Source organism: Synchiropus splendidus, unplaced genomic scaffold (assembly GCF_027744825.2).
Source record: "Synchiropus splendidus isolate RoL2022-P1 unplaced genomic scaffold, RoL_Sspl_1.0 HiC_scaffold_22, whole genome shotgun sequence".
Lineage (NCBI taxonomy): Eukaryota > Metazoa > Chordata > Actinopteri > Syngnathiformes > Callionymidae > Synchiropus > Synchiropus splendidus.
This window is the reverse complement of record NW_026527056.1, coordinates 917,171-935,935: the sequence shown is the minus strand read 5'-3', so window position 1 is coordinate 935,935 and position 18,765 is coordinate 917,171. Positions and strand designations below refer to the sequence as shown.

Sequence of the window (18,765 nt, the reverse complement as noted above, 5' to 3'; positions counted from 1 at the left end):
TTCTATGAATATGTGCGTAGCCCTCTAACGGCCTTCGCTATTGGTTAATCCACATCGAGGCACTGGCCTCGGCCTGAGACTTTGATTGATTGGCTCTCCGCCCAGGAAGGCACCACCCACTATGTATAACTCTCCCCTGCGCCCGCCGTTCTGCTCCCTTTGGAACTCAGCGGAAACAGGCCTGCTGGGCAGCCAGTTAGAGTGCTACGCACATATTGATAGAACCTGGGTTACGTGAGTAACCATCATTTCTATGTCATATGTGCTCCGCCCTCTAACGGCCTTCGCTATTGGTTAAAAACCCCGGTGAAGGCTGTAGGGATTAGTTCACTCCCAGCATGGCCTTACAGAAGACCAGAGAGAAAAGAACCAAATCAACGACCAGAGGGTCCAGCCATGGACGACGATCCCTGAACAGACAACACAGTGTGAGCTACTGAAGTGTCCGTCATGTCTCTCAGATTGTTCTGTGCAAAGGACGAAGCAGAAGACCAAGAAGCAGCTTGACAGATGTCTTCCATAGAAGCACCTCCGAAAAGCGCAGCAGATGAGGAGATGGCCGTAGTTGAATGAGCCCTGAGGCCCTCTGGGGCCACAGAGCCTTCAGCTTTGTATGCAGCAGACATGGCCATACACACCCAGTGGGCAAGGCGCTGCGATGTGACAGCTTTGCCTCCCAGGTTCCCTCCATAGCAGACAAACAGACTATCGGTCAGACGAAAGTCCTTTGTCCTGTCCACGTAGCAAGCTAGGGCCCGCACTGGGCACAACCGGTGCATCCTAGCCTCCTGATCAGACTGATGAGGTGGGGAATAAAAGGCCCTCAACATCATGATTTGAGACCGATACGAAGCCGTGATGACCTTCGGTCTAAAAGCCGGGTTTGGATGAAGGGTCACAGAGGTCAAACCCTCACCAAAAGACATACACCGTGGGCTCACAGACAAGGCTTTCAGATCGCCCACTCTCTTAGCTGAAGCTAAGGCCAGAAGAAGAGCCGTCTTCAAGGACAAAATGTCCAGCGAAGCGGCAGCCAGTGGTTCGAACGGAGGTCTCCAGAGCCCTTCTAGAACCACCTGCAAACTCCAGGGCGGAATTAGGTTCCTCACAGGAGGCCTAATGCGCCGAGCGCCAAGCAGAAATCTCTAAATGACCGGGTGACTCCTCACGGACACCCGGTCAAAACCTTGGTGCCCAGCCGAAATGGCGGCCGCAAACACATTGAGTGTAGACGCCGCCCGGCCCTTGTCCAACAGCTCCTGCATGAAGGACAAGATCTCCGCCACAGAGCAAGCAGACGGCGAAAGCTGTCTCGCTGCGCACCAGCTAGCAAACACCCGCCACTTGGAAGTGTAAAGTTTGTTAGTCGCTGGCGCTCTGCACCATCTGGATGACTGCGTCCGACAGCCCAATGTCCAGCAGTCTCACCCTTTCAGCAACCAGACCTTGAGAGGTCGACCCAGGACAGGACGGAACCAAAGCCGGCCCTGATCCTGCACGAGAAAACCGTGAGAGTCTGGAATCGTCCAGGGTGGACCCGCCACCAAGCTGACCAGGTCTGGAAACCACCTGGTGCCGGGACTGTCGGGGACCACCGTGATCACCGTCAACTTCTGCGTCCTCACACGAAGAAGGCACGGCATCAACAGTCTCAGTGGAGGAAACGCATACAGAAGTCCCTGCGGCCACGTCGCGTGCGCCAGAGCATCCACCCCCAGGGTGGGGTTGTCCGACGCCCTGAAGGAGAACCACAGAGGGCCTTTGTAGTTCATCCTTGATGCGAACAAGTCCGCGACCGGAGCCGCAAAGCGAGCCCAGACCGCCTCTGTCATGTGTGGCGCGAGACCCCACTCTTCCGCTGACACGCCTCCTCTGGACATTCTGTCTGTGTCCACGTTCAGCACACCTGGAACGTGACGCGCTCTCAGAGATAAAAGATGAGAGGCCGCCCACAGAAGAATGTAAGCTGCCACTCTGTGCAAAGAGGGAGCTCTCACTCCCCCCTGGCGGTTGATGTAGGTAACCGTCCTTGGAGTTGTCTGACCTGACCATCACGTGATGACCTTCCAGACGCGGCGCAAAGTGTTCCAGCACTTTCTCCATCGCTAACAACTCCAACAGGTTTATGTACAGCGTGGAGACGACTGCTGGAGGCCGAAAAGATCAGATCCAGATGAACTTGGGCCGGAAGGACCACAAACTTCGATCTGTCCCTGACTGGGTCGAGCCTGAGACGCGCGAACCAACGTTGAAGGCGTCTCATGTGCAAAAGACCCAGTTTGACTACCGAGTGAGCCGCCGACATGAGACCTAATAAGGTCATCACCTCGCTCACTCTCAGTCTCTGGCACTTCTCGCCACCGTCACAGCATGGAGAAGTCTCGACAACCTCTCGTCTGACAGCCGCGCTATCATGGACCGAGAGTCGAGAAGCAACCCCAGATACTGAGTGCAAGTGCTGGGCTGCAGCACACTCTTCTGGAGGTTGACCGCAAAGCCCAGACGTGTGATGTGCCGCAGCACCATCTCCGTGTGACGTCGTGCTTTGTTCTCCGAAGCCGCTAGAATGAGGCAGTCATTCAGATATGTCAGGATTCTTATTTCCACAGATCTGAGCGGCTCCAACGCAGCATCCACCACCTTCAAAGAAGAGCCGTGGAGTACCCGAAGGGCAGCTGGTCGAACTGGTAACAGTTGTCCCCCACTGTAAACCTCAGGTAGCGCCTGTGGCGCTGTAGGATGGGATCGTGGAAGTACGCATCCATCAGATCCACGGAGGTCATCCAGTCCCCTGGCCTGACACACTCGAGCAGTTGCTTTATTGTCGGCATCCTGAACGAGCGCGAGGAGATGAAGGCATTCAGCCGTCGCAGATGCAGAATTGGTCTGAGACCTCCCGATCTCTTGGGGACCAGAAAGTACACAGAGTAGAACCCTCTCTCGCGGTCCTCCTGAGGCACCAGAGAGAGCTCGTTTCCGAAGGAGCGACTCCACCTCCTGCTCCAGACACAGACGCTCTGCTGGGGAGCGAGGAGACGTGAGACGGACTCCCATGAACTCGGGGGGACGGCGACAGAACTGGAGTGCGTAGCCCCTGCTTAATGATCTGTTTAACCAAGGGGCGAGGGGGCCGCACAAATCCACCCACACAGAGTGAAAGTCTGTAAGGGGTTGAGCCAGAGACAGAAAATGCCCGCCCACCTCATCTGGTATGTGCGGGGGGCACCCTCCGAAAGGGCCGGGTGCCGCCGTCCGGGTTCGCTGAAGACACCGTGGGTCGTGAATTTCGTCATCAGCATGGGAACCGGGAGATGTAGTCCACTGCTCGACACGGTGACGCTCGGTGCAGCCGCACTGGGTTCATTTGACTCAGACGAAGCAAAATGGCCTCCAGTGACGACACTCACCCAAGCGCTTGGAGAACATCGACGGGACCTCCCAGAGGCAGGCGGTGCAACATTGCTGCCAGAGACGACAGCTTCAGAGGCCGCTGGGAAACTAAGTCCCTTAAGCCGGCCAGCACTCACCTGTGCGTTTGAAGAGTTCGAACCAGGCCGACTTGACACGGGCGGTGAACGATGGCCGGTGGCCGAGGAAGCTAGTGTTAGCCTAGCCTTTTTAGCTAGCGAACACGAACCTTGGCCGACGACTTCTGCGTCTCCATCAGCTCCATGAGACCCGAGACGTTGCACGAGACGCGGCATCTTCTGAAAGGCCGCCGTAGAGGCCTGGATCCTCCGGAGCTCGTCCCCTGAAATGGATTCCTTCTCGAACAACAGCCTGTCCATGGAAGCTGCCACGAAGGCCATGTCGTTCGCCAGGGTCCGAACGTGCATACCGCATGCATAAGCTCGGTCCAGGAAGGTGGCGGTAGTACGGTCTTTCTCCTCTGGGTGCCATTGCTTACCGCCAGTCCAGAGAGAAGAGTTGGGTGCCAGACAAAACCCAAGCGTGTCCCCCAGAGGTGGCAGCCCCCTGGTGGGATCGACGCCTTCCACAGTGAATACACGGCATATCCCCTAGGCGGCGCCATTGACGATCAATTTAGGGACCGTGGCTGAGAGTCTGGATGCCTTCTTCACAACCTTTGCGTACAAAGGTACTGAGAAGTCCTCTTCTTCTGGTTCCGCCTGGACAGGGAGGGACACTCCTAGTGTCTCCGCTGCCTCACGGAATAATTGGGGCATTTCGTCCATCGGGTACCTGCTCTGGCTAGGCCCCGCTGGAGTACTCTCGCCCTCATCCACCACCCCCAAGTCGTCGTCGTCGTTGGGCAAAATCTTGAGGTGGACCTCCTCCTCTTAAAAACGACACTCACCCTCCTCTGTAACGTCCGCCCAAACCATCTTCGCTGGAGGTGGTTTAGGAGCGGACTGAGGAGGCTGAGTAGCTGGAAGAGAGGCCGACTCCTGGTCGACTCCCTTCCAGCATGCTAGACCCGCCCGCCTGTGCCGCTCCTCTCCTGGAAGAGCCACGCAGGCGGGACACGAGTCCAGCAGTCTCAGGTGTTCAGGCCCCAAGCAGACGACGCAGGAGTCATGCTTGTCGGACTCACCGAGAGAATCAGCGCAGGACGAACAGGAACGCTCCATGTTAACCCGATGGTTGTAGTCACAGGCTGAGTTCCAAAAGGATCAGAGTGGCGGGAGCAGGGGAGAGTAATACATGGTGGGTTTTGCCTTCCTGGGCGGAGAGCCAATCAATCGAAGTCTCAGGCCGAGGCCATTGCCTCGATGTGGATTAACCAATAGCGAAGTCCGTTAGAGGGCGGAGCACGTATGAAATAGAACTACATTATTTTCCGACAGGAGATCAAAATGGTCGTGCACGGCAGACAGCTTGCGTTTCCCTTGGAGCTGCCCCGTAGATCCACAAAGACAATCACATAGAACTGTGAGATTCGACTGTTTCAGCAGTTACATCCTGTTGACAGGTGCGCTTCCTTAGAAACACAGTTCCGAGTCGGCACAGTCACGTGACGGTCTCAGATCTGTGAGCTCGGCACACGCGCCGACGCATCGCTGTCTCAGGACCCGTCACTTCCCATTGCCGCTGGTTGTGTTGCACAGTGCTGCTCTACTCACAAAGCGAGTGTAAGTGAAGAGTTTTGATGAACAGTACTACTTGCTGAAGCAGCGTTTCATTATATCTCACTGAGGGGTAAGTTATGACATCAAATGACTAAACGAAGATCAGAACACGACGCACCCGGTAGCCGTTAGCAGCTCACGCTAGTTAACCTTAGCTCCAGTCGTTACCAGGCTCTATATACAGCGCTAAACTGCAAAACACTCAGTTCAGAGAAGACTTTTAAATGATTTGATCTTGAATTTAAGCCGTGTCAGCATCAACAAAGAAAATCCACTTGATTTGAAACGTGATTTGCATCGCCTGTTTTCGGTCAGTAACAAGTGTTCACGACCTGGTCCAGTCATCAGATGGTACATTAGGGATGGTCCGATTTTAATTTCGGAACACAATAACGCCTTGAAATAGCGCCTTGTGATTATGGAGATGTTTCTGCATCAGTCGTTGAAGCATCTCGGTTGGACTGACTTCTGTGAGTGAGCGAATTTACTTTGACATACTTTTATACAGCAATAATTTTGTTATATGTTGATGTTACAGGTCCCAGGACGGTCAACCGTAGCAAATACTGCGTGCAGACGAAAGAAGACAACACAATATCAACAGGTGTCTCGTCTGGAGTCCAAGTGGCGTCTGATGAAACGTGTTCCCAGAGCTCTGTTACACTTTGTGTCCCCCTCGCAACTCCGACCCCAGACAATAGTTCCGCCTCACCTCACATCAGTAATAAAAAAAAAAAAACACTCACAAAACTCCAAAAGAACACTAAACAGCCAAATGATCAACATTAATAACATATAACTTTTTTGGCTAATTGTGGTCATCCATTTAGGGGTGCCACACACGCCCCAACAACAAAAGTGAAATATCTAAACTTCAGGGAAACACTGGACTCAACACAAGACACAAACTACAATAACTGTATTTTAGGCATCCCTTAACTCAGCAAAGGGACTATGGAAAGTAAGAATAGAGTGTATGTGGTGTGTAAGGGAATGATGTATGGTATGACAGTGGGAATCTGGGATCACAGTATGGGCTGAGATGAGCACTAACAGCATTTACAGAGGGGTAAGGCTGATACATCGGTGTGCCAAGCGAGGGATTAGGTGAATGTCTCAGCCGGCCTTTTCTCTCTAGTGGACCTTCGCAGTGAGTTGTCAGTTGTCTAAAGTACCACCACTTTCTTGTGGGCATGACACTTCTAACTCCTTTCCAACCACATTCCCAATGTTTTCCCCTTCCAACTCGTTTTGACCATTGCCTCGCCCAACATTTTCATCAAACTCCATTTGCTCAGACTCTCCAAGATCTAACTCTGACTGTATTTCAACTGGTAATAGTCTCGCTTTCGGAGCATCTGGATTGAAATAGGATTGTCTGGCTTGGTGTTGTACCCCTACAGCGGCTCCTAAACTTGGACAGGATCTTTCCTCCACTTGGCCTATCCTGCCAGCTTGATGTCGCTGTTGATTCAATCCATTTGAAGTCTGGAATAACACAGGGGTTATAGAAGTAGGTACACTTATTGACCTCTTTAACCAATATCCCCTTGGTCTCTCATCATTTGACTCAGATGTGTCAGCGTTATCCACTTGCGTTATGACAGAGTCTGTTTCTCTGTCACCATGTTTTCGCTTGTGATGTCTTTGCTGTGTCGGTGGCTGAACTGCAATTGGAAGATCATTCACTAGTAAAAGCAAGTTCCTGTGCAGCGTCTTGGTTTTTCCTGAGGCATTATTCTCTGGTTGTATCACATATACTGGGTTATCTGTCAGTTTTCTCTTCACCATATAAATTGTCTTTTCCCAATAAGAGCGCAGTTTTCCAGGCCCTCCACGTTCTCCGACATTCTTAACTAAAACTCTGTCACCTGGTTTTAGTACAACCCCTCTCATTTTCTGATCATAATAGGACTTTCCCTTAGCACTCGAAGCAAAACTGTTTTTGCTAGCAATATGGTATGCTTCAGTCATTCTTCTCTTCCATTTTTCAACATACCCGTTTTGAGTCTCATTTTCTGTCTTTTCTGATAATTGAAACAATAGATCCAAATGATATAAGAGAAAATGTGGAGAGTAACCTGTGGCTTCGTGGCGCGTACAGTTATATGCATGTACTACCTTTGCAAGGTGTTCTTTCCATGATTCTTTCTCTTTGTCTGTCAATGTACGAAGCATCTGAATAAGCGTTCGGTTCAATCGCTCAGCAGGGTTCCCTTGTGGGTGGTAGGGAGATGTTCGGGAATGTCCCACTCCAGTCAGCTGTCCCAGGGTCCTAAACAGCTCGTTTTCAAACTCCTGCCCCTGATCATGATGGAGTTTGTTAGGGAATCCAAAATGGGGAATTTTTGTATATCCTTTCCGCTGCAGTGCGACCAGCCTTATTTTTCGTCGGGTACGCTTGTGCAAATCTTGTGAAATGATCGACTATGACTAATATGTACTCATAACCCCCCTTGCTCTTCTCAAGGTGTAGGTAATCTATATAAATTAGTTCCAATGGTGAGTTGCTCATGGGGGCACGTATATGGGTCAACACAGCTTTTCTTTGAATCAGTTTAGCAACTGCTCTGCGCTTGGCACAAATTGACATGTCAGGCTGTTCATAGCTTTTGGTTTGCTTCTCAACAAAGGAGTCAGTTAGCGGAGGAGGTGATTGACATCCTGGTTGATGGTGATCCGTCTGGGGCATTCCTTGACTTCCGATCACTGGTTCCCCTGTTGCAGTGTCCGGCTCTCGTTTCCCTGGTTCTTTTGCCTTTTGAGACAACCAACGGCTCTGTGACCCTCCTCTCCACACACAAAGCAGTGATTACAGTCCCGTCTGTTACGTTCACGACATGTCTGGCAGTCGACCTCTCTCTCTCTCTCTCTCTCTCTCTCTCTGGCGTTGTTCTGGGGTTGGCGATTCACAGTGGTCGGCTGGGATAATGCTTGTGGTTGTTGAGACTTTACCAGGTTCGTCAGTTCTTCCACCTTAGCCGTTAGCTCTTTAACAGGATGTGGTTTTGTTTTGACTTCTTGTCAGCTTGGCTGTGTTACTGCGAGAAGACCCTATTCTCCTCTGTCGTTCACTTTCTTCACTGGTGATCTGTGTTACTAGGCGCAAAATTGCCTCATCACTGACATCACAGTTTGTCAGGAGGGGTTTCAACTCAGAATGTAGGCTGCTGTGTTTCGCTCCTAGACCCTGATAAACCGTGTGTAGGAACACATCCTGAACTGTGGCAGCGGTGTATTTAATGCCTGCATCTGACAACTTGGACGTAAATAAGACCCTCTGTTTCAACCCAATGACTCTATAGAGAAATTGTTGAGGCGCTTCACCATCTTCTTGTTTAGCACACATTAACTCTTGAAATAATTCAGTACTGTTTTCCTCCCTCAGGTGTGCTTGCAGGAACCCCTTCAGCTCCACTACAGTCAAGTCATCCTTATCAATAAGCATGTCTTTGAAAATCCCTGGTTTCACTATTCGCAGTACCCCGCGAACGTTTCTCTGTATCAGAAAACCCTTCTTTTACTCCTTCCTCAATCTGTTTACAAATGTTATTGTAACTAATATCAGAGGAATGGTCTCCAAATTGACCACCTTGAATCTTGAACTCTTTTCTTTGAAAGTATGCCATGTCTCGAAGGGAGAAGCTTCCCTCACACCCTGGTTGAGGAGCAGATGGGGTTTGTGGCCCATTAAAGCCAGGCTCACAAGTCTGTGCTGATGACATAATAGTCTCTCTCAACCTCTGTCCCAGTTGCTCATAATTATTTATCATGTTCACCAACTCGTACCATCAGGCACACCCACTGTGACAGGACTAGCTCCGGCAACACCACTGTGAATGCTGGACATGGTCAAGCTAGTTGGTATAGTATTGTCTGTAGCCAGCATCATATGAGATTCCTTCGCATTTACATTTACAATAACATTTCCTTGGTTCTGAGTAAGAGTCACACAAGATGTCTCAGAATCATTCCTTCCACTCTTAAGGGCATCAATAGTATCATTGAGTATCAACAATTTGACCATCCCGCTATCTTCTAAGTCAAGTAATTGCTTACTGTGCAAATATGAACTGATGAAGTCCAAACACCCTTCATGATCAGTCGACGAGAGTTCGGGTTGGTCCTGTCCCACCTCCGTACTGACGTCCTTGGCAATATGGAACAGCTCCTGTGCCGAGAGGGTGAGAAGACTTTTCCCAGTGTCCCACAATAGGCTCTTCCTCTCGTTCTGCGACATCATAGCAACTCTTCCACTCTTGAAATGGGTCACAGCTTCAGCAATGACAACTCAACAGCCCACAACAGCTCACCGCTCCAACCACAGCAATTTTCTGGCAGTGTCTTGTCTTGCTCCCAGGTATGATGAATGGATCCGCAATACCGCCTCTGGTTAGGAGATGGCGCTAGATTCCGGACGAGCCCCCAAGATTTGTTACGGGTCCCAGGACGGTCAACCGTCGCAAATACTGTGTGCAGATGAAAGAAGACAACACGATATAAACAGGTGTCTCGTATGGAGTCCAAGTAGCGTCTGATGAAACGTGTTCCCAGAGCGCAGTAACACTTTTTGTCCCCCTCGCAACTCCGACCCCAGATAATAGTTCCGTTTCACCGTCTTATATCAGTAATTAAAAAAAAAACACTCGCAAAACTCCAAGAGAACACAATAGCCAAATGATCAACATAAATAACATATTACATTTTTGGCAGATTGTGGTCATCCATTTAGGGATGCCACATTGACGGGATACATTGTACGACTGAACAATTTATATCCCACTAGTACGCATTATTGTTAATTATGGGGGTATTGTGAGTTGTATTTGTTGGCAATATAGGAATATTGCAGTTGCATAACATTTTGTGAAAAAAGAAATGATCGTGAATACTTTCCAGATCTTTCATTCATCATCATCATAGTTTTTTTGGAATTGCAGTTATGAACATGATGGCAGCTGACGTGTGTAGCCACGTCAAGGTGGTGGTACGAGTAAGGCCTGCCACTGAAAATGAGAAACGCCGGAACGTGATCCAGGTCGTCGATAACCACATGCTCGTATTTGACCCCAAAGAAGAGTACCAGTCATGCTTTGGCACACAAAGAGTCCGAAACAGGAATATTAACAAGAGGGCTAACAAAGACCTCAAGTTTGTTTTTGACAATATTTTTGATGAGTACTCTACACAACAAGATCATTTTGAGAATACTGCCAAAGGTGTTCTAGATGGTGTGATGAACGGCTTCAACTGCACAGGTAGTTAAATGACTCTTAGTCAACCGTGGTACTCTGATGGATTTTGTCTTCCATTGACATATAGCTTTAAGTATATGTTGATACATATTCATTGTGGAAGATTTTTTTAGTAATTTCAAAATAGGTTAAATATCTTCGTTTATCATATGAATCCAGCTGTGCATTAAATGGTTTTAAAACACAAATACACTGTGCTGTTTCCATGAGAGCTGCTCATCTATACTGAAATTTCACCTCTGACCCTCGATCTGATCTCTTTCCATGAATTGTCAAGGACAAGTTAGCATCCATTTCAATAGAAAACACCATTGGATTTTTTTTATTTTCAACATTTATTTTAAGTAATATATTATATGTATAATCTTAATACATTATGATAGCGGAAATGGGATTGAATAAGTATAACGCTGGTTAATAGCCGACCATTCTGACTGAAAAGTTTCAGTTGGAATTTTTCTTCAAACTAACAAGTGAAACATCAGTTTCTTACTCGATATCAGGAAACGATGGCTCGCGAGCCGGATGTGGCTCTTTTGACAACCGCATCCAACTTGTAAATGGGAATAGCACGAGGTGTCATCACTCTAAAGCTCAGTGAGAACTTCCTATGATGTTGTTTTTCTTGAAAAAATCTCCAGGGTAGAATATCCTGGAATAAAAGGCCAAGTTGTGTTGTCAAGGAAGGCGGCCCTAGGCAAGGCCCTATTTCAGGGTTTCTTGGACATTTAAGTTTTCTAGGCGTGTTTGGGACGTTTAGGATGAGGAGAGTGACGCCACGTGAAGACATGCTGTTGTCTGGCGTGCTCGGCAGTAAGTCGAGCGGAAGTAACATCACGCCATACCTCTGGGCGACGGAGTGCTGTTGCTACATGACCTTTTCTTTGCTTTGCCATTTGCACCTATGGACAGTGGATTAGCAAAACAAAAACACAACACCAAAATGTCCAAATAAGTGCACAGTCACTGCAGGGCAAATTCTCGTGGTCCATGAGACGAGAAAAAGATAGGAGCGGTGCCAGATCCATGACACTCCCACCTCCTCTACTGTCATCCAAGTTCCTTGGTCTGTCACATGTCATGTCAGCATCCCGTTCCTCCCACTGGTCGGCGCCAGCCACCTCTGTCATGTGCAGGACCATTTTCTTCAGCTCCTGGTGCTCCAGCTCCTCCACTGCTCTCAGGGACCCGGCATCATGCTCTGATGTGAATCGCTGAGTGTAAGTATGCAGCAAGATGTTGACCATTCTGGTGGGGCAAAGGGCGGTTCGTTGAATCAAACACACACACACACACACACACACACACACACACACACACACACACACACACACACACACACACACACACACACACACACACACGACCGCACAGCAGAATGTGAAATCCTCAAGACAACACACTTTTGCTTGCGCTTGTTCTCCTGGTCCTGCAGCGTGGTGGGTCGGATCGTGGATGGGTCGGGAAACTGAAACTCACTGACTGCCCAAAATTAATCCATGGTTCAATTCAAAGGCTCAATATAAAGAATATAAATAGTATCTTATTGTGAGCCAATCAGAGGAAAGTCATGTGTCATTAAAAAGTAGAATTCTGTTCTTTTTGGATAATGGAAAATGTGTTAACTGCCTTTCCAGTATTTTCGTTGGCACACAAATATTGGATGTGCATTCTGTCGTCCTCGCAGTAGCGCTGGCACAGCTCCGTCTCCTTCAGCTGTCTCTCTAGTTGCAGATGCTCTCTCCTGATTTGGGCACGGCATGAGAATATTTCATGCAGAGCCTCTGCAGCGGTAACATCACACGGTTAATATCCAAAAAGGATATGACGGCAAAACTGAGACAAACAAAATGCGTTTAACAACTGACCACTAGAGAACACGAGCCATGTTTCACTTGCTGGTGGTGGTGGTGGGGATGGCGTAGCTTTCAGTCAGATTCTGTGCAACCTGACTCTGTTTTAAAATCATTGTTAAATATGCATTCAGAGACAAGACATTTGCACTTAACATTGCTATTGGTAGCTTGAAAGGACTTGTGATGTCATTTCCTCAAAGCAAATCAAACTGATCCTGCATTTGAGGACTAAAATCAGGACAGCGCAAAGGTGAGCGGAGCCTGAAGCAACACACTTGCGTCATCACAATCCACACCACCACTCATACTGTATTAGGGCTGCAACTGGGGACCATTTGGATAGTTATTTGGAGCAACCGCCAAGATCTAAAAAAAGCAAGCTATTCACACGTCTACTGACTTCTGGTACGTCTCACCGTTTTATCTCTGCTTGTTGCTGAGATGGGAGGGTGTTGGCGGTGCAAGGCACAGTTCCCCTCTCTTCATACTGTTTAAGTTTCTGCTTTAATTGCACAATCTGGAAGACCAAATTCAAAGTTAAAAGAATAGACATGCGAGACATTTGTGACAAATGCATCTGTGAGTTTCACTAGATAAAGGGAGTAATAAAACATTTTTGAACCGTATTAATACGTGAAACTATTAACACTCGTGAAAAATTACAGAGAAGTAGCCCAGTAAAAGCTTGGGAAACAACATCAGGAATTAGCACAAGAAATCACTTTAAAAAAATAAAAATAAAATCGAGATTTTGACATCACGCCATTTACCTCTTGCCACTGCTTCTCACATATCACTGCGCACTGGCCGATGTGACTGTCCAGACTCGTAACATTCCTCTTAAGCTGCTGGATGAAAGGGTGACGAGAGAGAGAGAAGAAGGAAACTCCAAAATGTCAAACCTGTATTGATTTATGGCCCCCTGGAGGTAATAAAACCCCCTCCCCTTCCGGAGGTAATAAAACCCCCTTGCCCCCTTTTTTATGTGAACAAGAAATTAAAATAATAACCCTCCCCTTTTTTTTATATCAACAGGAAATTAAAATAATAACCATCCCCCTTGTTTTATGATAGGAAGGGAAATAATTAACCTTATCCTCCCTTGTTTTATAACAGGAAGGAAAATAACGAAGGGAGGGGTTCGGATAGCTGTATAAACATCACCCTGTGTGTATATATATGTACCCTTCAGACTGTTGCAAGCAGCAAGGAACCGTCGAACACAAGCAACTTGCAATGTTTGTCCCGACACTGAAGCGTGGATCACCAGTGATCAGCGACACGGCTGTGACTGTTATCAAGGACCCGTGGATGGGTGCTGGGGCTCCCTGTAAATCTATAATGTACCTACGGCGTACGCAGGCACCACCCGGGGAATCATTGCAGAATGAGTGGTCTCTAGAGCCTTACAGACGCCGAGGGAGATGGGGGTACACGTTCAAGTATGAAACAGCTGAAATGTACATTTATCAGTTGGGCGATGACGAAACCTTGAATGCCTATACGGAGCTGGCTGTTATCGTCTAACGACTGGGGTGTGCTGAGCCGGAAAATCTTCCAAGGGCTGAAGAAGAACAACAACAACAACGTCAGAAGCCTGGAGCCGTGACTAACAAACCTGATCGAATGGAGAGCAAGCCGTCCTTCATGGCTATATGGCTGGCTAAAATCTCAGGATCAGGATGATGGTCCTTCAGGGCCATCCATAAAGTATCAACAGGAGTCACGGGTGAAGAAGAAGATTTCGTCCTGGAGTATTTTAATTCTGATTGCGGTGTATTTCGTACTCCGTTAGCAACACCGATGGATGCTTGGAGTAATAAAATTCAGGAGATTTCTCCGAAAATCGACGGCCTCTTCGACCATAGCCGCTTATGGAATGATGCCCTTGTGCTGAAAAAAGCACTGACCTTTTAGTCCTGCCCCCTTTGGACCGCCTACTCGCTGATGGCTGCTATAAAGAGGATTTTTTCCAGAGCGACACCCTGCAGATGTACCCTTTGGAACAAGCACGTCCAAGACAACAATGAGGACAGAAGGTATTATGAGACGTATCGCCAATATCTTCCTCGGAGCTGCTACAGGCGGCACTGGGTACGGAATGAACAACTCCTCGACGACCCCTCTATTTACTGTGGAACACGTTACGGGTGATGGTCATGAGTACGTCGGTTCTAACAACGACACGACAGCCGGAGCCTGACCTTCGTTGACCATCGAAGACGACACAGACGACTCTGATGCAACTGAAATGGATGAAGTGGGTGATGAGGAGGAACCTGTAGGGAGAGCAACAACCTCCTACCCCAAGAACGAAACTGTCGGCGTGTATCCGCCTGCTTCATCCTCAGCTTCTCAAGACCAAGAACCAGCAGCTCATGATGAAACGGATGGCTGGAAAAGCGGTTTCTTCCTGAAAGCTGTAAAGACAGTTGTATTTCATCTACTAGGTAAAACCATGCGCAGGTATTGGAGGGAGATCTGCTGCGGTTGCCAAGTAGATCATCCCAGCCAACTACAACACAGCTGTCTTGAAGAGGTGGAGGATGTTTTCTACAGTCTTAACTTCCACCCGTTGATGAAGAGACTCTGTAACAAGAACTTTCTGCCTGCTATACAACACTACTTGACCCTGAATGACATACAACCGGAGAAAATGAGAACCAAGGCTACGGCTGAGACAGTCATGCTCGAAATGAGGTCTCCAAAGTCAAGTGTCTGGAATGAATACATCAAACATGAGCCAGAGGATCCTCTAATTGAACGTCTGGAATCAACAAGTAGAATCTGGAATAGAACGCCGGTCCTGGTCCATGTCACAAACACGAGATTCCCTCGTATGTGATACTTTTTTTTTTCTCTTTGTATAACATTACGTTTGAATCCTGACATAACCTGTTTAATAAAAAACATTAAGAGGCATATTCGGATCTCAGCTCTTTCATTTCTCGTTTAACATGTCGGTGAAACACATCATTAAAGAGTTTCTTACAATCCTCTTCACCCCGGGAGCTATGGAGGTGTGGATCGCCTTCGTGGAGGGGTGCAGGTTGAGACTGGAAAACCAGTCAGTTCTAAATCTATTAAAGTTTTTTATCAAAACAGGATGCTTTGCATAACACCTTGCATAAACCAGCGAGAGTAAACTTTCCGAGAAACAGAGTATTTGTTCACAGGCCTCTTCAACAATTCCAGGCCGACCTATGCGACATGCAGGCATTGGCTAGATATAACGTCGATCAAAATTACTTCGATTGAGATTGAGACAGTGAAGGCGTTTGAATCAGTGCTGGAGGAGAGCTGGACGCCTGCAAAGCTACAGAGGATGACGGGAAATAATTTTTCAACAAGAGTTTCCGGGCTTTGATGGAAAGGATGGGTATTAATCATTTTTCAACAGCGAGTGACGTTACGGCCTCTGTGGTTGAGAGATTTAACCGCACTCTAAAAAATCGGATGTGGAGATATTTTACAGTTAAAAACACCCTACGTTACATCAAGGTTTTACAGGATATAGCAAAGAGTTATAATCACAGCTATCACAGTAGTATAAAAATGACACCGATGGAAGTAACTAAAGAAAATACTCTGTTTGACAATCTTTACAAGCCAAAATTTAAGGAGGGCGATCATGTTAGGATATCAAAACTACGAGGTGTATTTGACAAAAAGTATGAGCAGATTTTTACAGACGAGATATTTACGATAACTGAACATATTCACTGCAACCCGCCTGTGTATAAATTGAAAGATTTCGATCACAAACCCATCCAAGTATTTCACGTTGAAAAGATTCTCAAGGAACCCGTCGTTAAAGGAGGTGACAGAACTGGCCTGAAAAATTCAACAGCTGGGTAAAAGCTTCAGATATAAAAAATATATAAGACGATCGTTCTTTACACCAGGCATCATATCATTATGTACGGCTCAAAGAACGCTGGCTTCTATGTGACTTTACCATCAAACGCCAGTGCAAGAGTTTTTAAAGACAACTCGATTGGTACTTTCCGTGTTGATTTAGCATAACATATCGATTTAAACGGAAAATGGGAGGTTGCTTTGACGGAGATTACATGCCCTCACACATGGCATAATATTCCAGAGGATGCGGCGTCATTTTACTGGACACCGAACCCTGGAGGACCTGATTCCAACACAAACACGGTTCCCACGAGAGGTTCAGATTTAGATGCTAACACGTCGCGGCGGCATAAAGATGAATTTCATACAGCCATGGCGAGACTTAGGGCTCCGGATCCTGACGCCAGCGCCTCAGCTCAGAGGAAAAAAGACAAATCGCGAGGGGTTGATTGACATTTCAAAACTGCGGGAACAGATATTTCCAAACTGAAGTTCAAGGGTGGATATTACAGCTCGGTCAGAACCTAGTGCTTTTTAACTCTCCTTTGGCTTACATGCTAGGTGTAGAGCCTGGTAACTGGATCCATTTTTGCGAGTTCAGAGCGCCCCGTCCAGTTGATTTAAAAGCGGGGTTTTACCATCTCTTCTGTTACAGCGACGTTGTAAAGAGACGCCCTCCAGGACGACGTGTAACACAGAGCTCTAATAAACGTACAAACAAAAAAAGAAAGAAGTCAGTTGACAGAAGCAAACGGGCCAAGAGGAAGTCCAGAGGGAGCTCTGATATATTTTAAAAAACCTTATATACAGTAACATGGCACTCATACACCAGAAATCTGCTGAATGCACATTGGCAGAACTGGATTTATTCACGCCGCCGGTGACGCAGCTTTCCATCGAGGACAAAGTTTACACTGAAATTGCTCCAGTAGCCGCTATCAGCGATGGAGGACCGATTGAGTTTTTTATATCGGGAGACGGCGAAAAGTATCTAGACCTAAATGACACCCTTCTGCACGTGCGTGCAAGATTTACTAACGCCGATGGCACACCGCTGGCTAATGACGCAGCAGTCAGTCTCATCAATTACCCTCTAAACACAATCTTTGAGCAGTGCGAATGATTTCGCAGTCCAGTTCCACTCACTCATACAGAGCTATGATCGAAACAGTCAACTTTTCAGGCGATACTCTTAAAACACAGTTTAGCGCCGGTCTTTTTTACCAAGACACACTTGGGTCAGTTGACTTGATCATCACTGTAAACGGTCCCAACACTGGCCTTAATAAAGGGCCAGAATTCACGAGAAGATCCAGAGAAGTACATCTTCTCGGTCCTCTCCACAGCGACATATTTTTCTGTGAGAGACTGTTATTAAACTCGGTCGATTTAAGAATTAAACTCACCAGGGCGAATGATGCCTTCTGCCTGACCGGACCCCGCGATTCCAACTTTCTTCTGAAAATCCTCGGCGCCTCTCTGTTTGTGAAGAAAGTCACTGTTTCACCAGCTGTGGGAATAGGTCATGCAGCGGGTTTGTTAAAAGGAAATGCTCTCTACCTTCTCTCACGAGTCAATGTAAAAACATACTCCATTCCAGAAAACTCAAGAATATGCACCCAGGAGAATTTATTTCTGGGTTCAATACCTAAATACATGGTTTTAGGGATGGTGCATCATGAGGCATTTAACGGTAGGAAGATCTCTCCCCGTTTTTCATCATTACGATACTGAATATCTAGCACTCTGTCAGGATGGCCGACTGATCCCCGCAAAAGCTTTTCAACCTCAGTTTAATAACAGTATAGCGGTCAGAGAGTTTTATAACATGATTGTAGCTACAGGAAGAAATTTGAAGGATCTACCCTTAAGCATTGACCGCGAAGGTTTTAACGGTGGTTATTCACTGTTTGCATTTAATCTCAATCCAGCCGACGGCAACGACGCTCTCTCCCCTGTGTCAAATGGGAATTTAATACTGGAGATGAGATTCAGAGTACCCTTACCAAACACCCTAACACAAAATGTGTACGCTTGTTATGATTCCATTCTGGAGATTGATGCGAAAAGACAAGTGCTGGTGGACTACTATTAAAAAATTATGGATAGTCTCCAGTTACAGAGGCTGCTGAGAGGTCTTTTGGGCGACACATTTTATGGTGTATGACCGTCGGATAAGTTGCCTCAATTGACACACCCCCTCAGACTGCCTGCATATTTCATTGTCAACACACATCCGGCACATAAACCAGGAGAGCAGTGGCTGGCTTTAAGTCTCGAAGAAGACGGTAGAACAACTTTCTTTGACTCATTTGGAATGGGACCCTACTTTGCACATTACCCTGAAAATATTTTAAAGTTTCTCAAGAAACATTCAGGCGACATCAAGTACAACAATGGTCAACTACAGCACCCTCTATCGTTTGTATGTGGTCATCATTGCGTCTTCTACCTCTGTTATCGTGCTTGAGGGCTGTCTATCGAAGAAGTATTATGTCTTTACAGTGACGATACCAAAATGACCTCTTGGTAAACAACTTTGTGAAAGGACATCAACAATGTCTAAAAAGATGTGCACACTTTCCGTGGAAACAACAAAACTGTTCTCTTCTGTATTTTAAAGACTATTGTAACGTGTGACTAATCTTATTTTGTTTGTGCGTGTGTTTAAAAAAAAATCTGTAATCTCATAGTAATTCAATA

The 18,765-nt window shown here is 47.2% G+C and overlaps 1 pseudogene; it reads right to left on the bottom strand.

Moving 5' to 3' along the window:
* Positions 1 to 1,145: 1,145 nt before the first annotated feature.
* Positions 1,146 to 3,836, bottom strand: LOC128751751 (uncharacterized; annotated as a pseudogene).
* Between the last annotated feature and the right edge of the window lie 14,929 nt (positions 3,837 to 18,765).